The sequence below is a fragment of the Peromyscus leucopus genome, chromosome 15 (genome assembly GCF_004664715.2).
Source record: "Peromyscus leucopus breed LL Stock chromosome 15, UCI_PerLeu_2.1, whole genome shotgun sequence".
NCBI classification, from domain to species: Eukaryota; Metazoa; Chordata; class Mammalia; order Rodentia; family Cricetidae; genus Peromyscus; species Peromyscus leucopus.
In genome coordinates, this window is record NC_051076.1 from 90,458,793 (window position 1) to 90,464,792 (window position 6,000).

Consider the following 6,000-nt stretch of genomic DNA (forward strand, 5'->3'; position numbering starts at 1 on the left):
ACCTTACCAATTCCTCAGCTGATCCTGTTTCCTCAGACTGGAAGTCTGAGTCCTTATTCAAATGAATCTCAGCTGAACTGCTTCTGGAAAGCCTGAATGCTTAACCAGCCAAAAGCTTCTAGTTTCTGGTCTTCACGCTTTATATATCTTTCTGCCATCACACCCTGGGATTAAAGGCATGTTAGTTACCATGCCTAGCTATTTCCAGTGTGGCCTTGAACTCAGAGATCCAGGCGGATCTCTGCCTCTGGAATGCTAGGATTAAAGGCATGTATACCACCATTTTCTGGCCTCTGTATCTAGTGGCTGTTCTGTTCTCTGACCCCAGATAAGTTTATTAGGGTACACAATATTTTGGGGAACACAATACCACCACAGTAACCCTAACCATTCATGGCACTGATCATGTGGTGATATTTTATTTGTGCTGAAATGTGACATTTTATTTGTGCTTTAATAAATAAAGCTTGCCTGCAGATCAGAGGAATAGGAACAGCCATTTTAAGTAAACAAAGAAGTCAGGCAACGGCAGCACACGCCTTTAATCCTATCACTTGGCAGGCAGGAATCTGTCTGGATCTCTGTGAGTTCAAGGCCACACTGGAAACAGCCAGGTGTAGTGGCACACGCCTTAAATTCCAACACTAGTTAACCATGGAGGTCTGGAGGTCTGTACAGACAGACAGGAAGTGATCGAGCTGGGCAGGAAGAGGAAGTGATGTGGCTGGACAGAGAGAGCAAATCAGATGGCAGAACAGCAAGGCATATAGGCATGGGTAGACAGGAAGTAACTCACATTTGGAAGCTGCTGAGTTGGTGAAATAAGGTTACCTGCAGCGCTCCCTAATTCCCTGATCTTTCTAAGGCTTTCACCCCCATATCTGGCTCTGTGTTTTTGTTTTTGTTTTTTTAATAAGACCATTTAGAAATTCATCTACATGGTCCAAATGGATAAATAAAGTGATGGAAAAATCTATCCACATAGCCAAGTCAACTAATAGTTTTGTTTGTCAAAAGCCTGATGAGTGCTCAATTTGGTCAAAACACATAAATAAGTAAACACTTAGAAAACAATTGGCCAGAAGCCATTCTGTAATAAGCACTTATGACACTGCAAATAAGTTCTTCTTGGCTAAATTCAGGGCTCTCAGAGGATAAAGGCTTTTATGGGCCAGATGTTGATATCTCCTTCCCCAAATTTGTTTATTGAAATCATAACTCCCAAAGTAATGGCTTTGGAGGGAAGGGGTCTTTGGCAGCATTAGGTCATAAAAGTAGAACACTCATGAATAGGAATAATCCCCTTAAAGGGAGACCCCAGAGAACTCTCTGGCTGTGAAAATGCAAAATGATGGTCTAGACCCTGAAGATTCTCACAAGAATCAAAACACACTGGCATCCTTCTCTCAGTCTCACAAACTTCAAAGCTGTAAGAAATCAATCTCTGTTCTGTAAAAGTCACCATGTCTGTTGGCACTTTATTATAAAATCCCAGACTAAGAAGGGACCCAGTGTTTCATTGTCTCTACCGTCTGGGGCTGGTGTATTTTCTCCTCATGAAAGCTTCAGAACTAGCGTGTAAGTAACTGAATAAAAGTTTCCTGGAGGGATTCTACTCAACTCAAATATTGCTTTCTAGGGTCTTTCATTTCTCTGCGCAGATCATACAAACAAAATAACAAGTACACTAGCATAAAATGACTTCTGTCTTGAAAGCCATGCTGTATCCCAGAGTTGACTTTAGAGTTGCTATGCGCATCTCCAGATAGTAAGAGCTGCTTAACATAGACCAGGTCTGAGACCCCAGGAGCAGGCTACACCGCTTCTAAAGAGTTCATTGAGTAGAGGAGCAGAGCTGGTGATCATCTGTCACTCACTACTGTGTCATGTAACCCATGAATTGGCTACATGCTATAGCTCTGGCCATGTTGTGATGGGAGTCAAAATGAATGAGATGGTGACCAGGACATGATCAACATAGGAAATAATAAACTGGTACCCTAATTGTCTCAAGTTGTCCTGGAAACAATTATGAACTACAAATTTCAAAGTTCTCACTTCATTGCAAATACAGTTGGACCAGGGTGTCTCATTCATCCTTGGTCTTCCAGCTCTAGTCCCATGTCCAGACTGAGCAAGTTTTTCAGAACATAGTCATTCTCATAAATACTTGTCAGTTGGCTGACATTTCTTTATAGATAAAAGTGTTGCAGAGGATGAAATAAATATCCCTAGAAATCTTCATACATTTGAAATTTTCAACAGTCCACAAATGAAAATTCATGAGAGACTATGCCAGAAATCTACAGTAGAGACAAACAAGCATCTCATGACCTACAAATAACTGCTTGAGTCCACTTCAAATATATTTGCATTGTCTTGGGACATTTCCATATAACTTTGTTGTATAATATATTTAAATTGAATGGGAAACTAGTAAAATTACTGAAACTCAACTGCCCACATGTTTAGAAAATACACATATTTAATTTTTTATTTTTTTCCCAATAGGAATAGCTTGCTGCCTGAATCTAGAATCCAATTATTTTGATGATATTTTAACTGCTGTGTATATCTAAAAGGTAGGTTTAATCTGGCATTCCACTGAAGTCTTATTGAAATCTGTGATTCTATCTGGCACATGTGGACACCTGGTTTTTCTTGCTGTATCTTAGATAACATTCACTCTATATATCATTCATAGCCAACTCAGATAAGAAACTGGGTCAACCATGGTTCATTTTTTTTTTTCTTTCAAAAGCAATGTGCTTAAAGTATTGGGACAAGAAATCCATATTTTAGTTTATATTCAGCATAGCTTCTATTTGTTTCAATTATGAATTCTATATTACAAATAAATCAATTCTAATTTTCTCAAAGCCAGAATTACTCAAGAAAAATTTCAGTGATAGCAAACATTGATCCAACATGAAAACTGAAATAATTTGAAATTCATCACTTGACATGCTCCCCGACAGCCACTTGGTGTTAGGAATGAAATAATTCTTCAGAACCCAACCCAAATTCTTCATGAGTACGGCTGCTTCCTCATTCCTCCATAACGAAGACTGCTTGCTTTAAGCACAGTGAGATGTTTTATGTTGTGTAACTTGCCATGTAGTCCAACTTCACCCAACTGTTCACTAATATTTCTTATTTGATGAGACCCAGTGAATTATTTTATGTTCAATTAAACAGTCTAAGTTTTTTCCACATGCTCATGCTTCCTTTATAGATTAAATATATGGTAATCATTGTGTTTGGTTTTCAGTTTCCTTTAAACCTAGTAACTTGCATATATACATATATATATATATATGATCTAAATGTGTGCATTTATTGATATATTAAACACTTCTGACATAAGTTGTAACAATTGTTATAACTGTTTCATTAAGACAGGAAAAGACCAATGAGTTGTACAAAATTAAAGAGAAATAAAAGACACAGCATCTGGATCTCCTAACTGCTAGGCATGAATACCTCTTTTGGTCACTGATGGTTTCAGATTTATACTCTAAAATGAGTTATGTTACTACGTCCTCAAAATCAGATGCTATCCCCACTTACGATGATAATAAAGTACACAGATCTTGGCAAATCTCATGTGTTCCCATTGGTTGACTTTCTGCAAAGATCAAGTTTAGAGCACTTTGCTTTCAATTCACTCAAGAGCACACACTGATACAGCTAACAAATGCAGAGAGAGGAGAGAATACAGATGTAGTAATGAGTGGAGTACAAAATGTGAAATACTGAGAATGAGTCAGCAGTCAGCTCTGCATAGGGCCTCTTACCTTACATCACTTATTATGTCGTCACCTGAGACCCAAAGACCAAGATCATTAAGAAAGAAGGGAAACAGAGAAGGCCATTGGTGCTAACACCATTCAGGGTCCAATTACTGTATAACAACCACACTCATTTTTGTTAGAGAAAATTTAATGTGGATAATTGTAAACTATATACTTGATAGCTGGAAGGTAGAGAGAGAACCTTAAGGTGTCACATCAATGTTAATTACAGGAAGCCACCTCCTCCCCTAGAGTTAACAAAGCAGAAGAGAAGATTATGGAATTTTAAAGAGCTCAAAGAAAATCTTGTATTTTAGGGCCCAGGCTTTGAAGGGAAGCATGGGAGGCTCACATCTGATGTGACTTTGGAGGAACTGGACAAGCCAACCCTACCTATATCAGAAACTCAACGTGCTCTCATTGCGTCACTGGATTCAAGTACAACGTGCAGGGTAAAGAGAGGCAATGGGGCTCCTGACAAAATTAAGGCATTTACATGAGCCCAGCAGAAAGAAGCTCACAGCCAGCTGTGTGGTTTCCCTGGCACCACCATTGGCACAGTGTAACTGGGAGACACTAAACAAACAGAAATGTGGTTGCCAAGTCACATCACCACAGAGCAGCTACCAAAATAAGATGGGAAATGGAGAACGACAGTGGCCCACTAACAGACCCATGATGGTTTATTCCCATTGAGGAGGAGGAGATGTTTCTAAAAGTTTGGATATATTCAAGAACAGAGAGGGAGAACAAGGAATAGGAGACTATGGTAAATGAAGGCCACGTGAGAATAGGAAGAAGCAAAGTGCTAGAGAGGCCCACAGAAATCCACAAAGATACCCCCACAATAGACTACTGGCAATGGTCGAGAGACAGCCCGAACTGACTTACTCTGGTGATGGGATGGCCAAACACCCTAATTGTCATCCTAGAAACCCCATCCAATGACTGAGGGAACTGGATGCAGAGATCCATGGCTAGGCCCCCGGTGGAGCTCCGGGAGTCCAATTAGCGAGAAAGAGGAGGGTTTATATGAGCAAGAATTGTTGAGACCAAGGCTGGATAAAGCACAGGGACAAATAGCCAAACGAATGGAAACACATGAACTATGAACCAATGCCTGAGAGGCCCCCATCTGGATCAGGCCCTCTGAATGGGTGAGACAGTCGATTGGCTTGATCTGTTTGGGAGGCATCCAGGCAATGGGATGAGTTGGCTGTTTGAAACCTGGGGCTTATGCAGGGACGCTTGGCTGGGCCTGGGAGGAGGGGACTGGACCTGCCTGGACTGAGTATACCAGGTTGATCTCAGTCCTTGGGGGAGGCTTTGCCTTTGAGGAGGTGGGAATGGGGGTGGGCTGGGGGAAAGGGGAGGAGGGCGGGGGAGGGGGGAGAACAAGGGAATCCATGGCTGATATGTAGAACTGAATTGTATTGTAAAATTAAATTAAATTAAATTTTAAAAAAAGTCTGGGTATATTGAATTAAAGTGAGTCAATGACATTAGTATTGATTGTGTCAGTACAGTGTCTTAAGCATGGTGTTGGGCACTTTAAATCCATTAGTTCATTTCATTTCATCCTCACAAATACTATACGAAGTAAATATTATTATTCCCAGTTTATAAAGAAGGAAATTGGGATTCTAGAAAGTTAAATGAATTGGTCAAACTACATACTTAAGTGGGGATCCAGAATTGGACTGCAGGTCCATCTGTCTCTAAAATACAAGTTCTCAAACATTATAATATACACACACTTGGCATATGAAGAGCTAAAAAATAATGGGGGAAAATAACATTCCAGAGAGAGACACAATCAAAGGTGTGCAGGTATGAAATGGTATGACAGGGAGAGGAAGCCATGAGAAACTCTACATAGCTTAAACTGAAGATAATAAGTGTACAGAATGGACAATTTGGGGGATTAACCGATTAGCCAATCAGAAACCAGGGCGTGGAAGAGTTTGAAGAACAAGTTTCAATGGATCAGCTTTGCAGCATGGGCAATGGTAAGTCATTGAAACTTGAAGCAGCCAGACTATGGTGAATCTTTTATGTATATATATTAAATTTCATATATATGTATATTAATATGTATTTCTGCAAAGATACAGAAGATTCATTGAACTGAAGTCAATATAGAAGCAAGGAAGCTAACTAATCTTTTTTTTTTTTTTTTTCAAAAAATCAGGGATTACATGGGAGA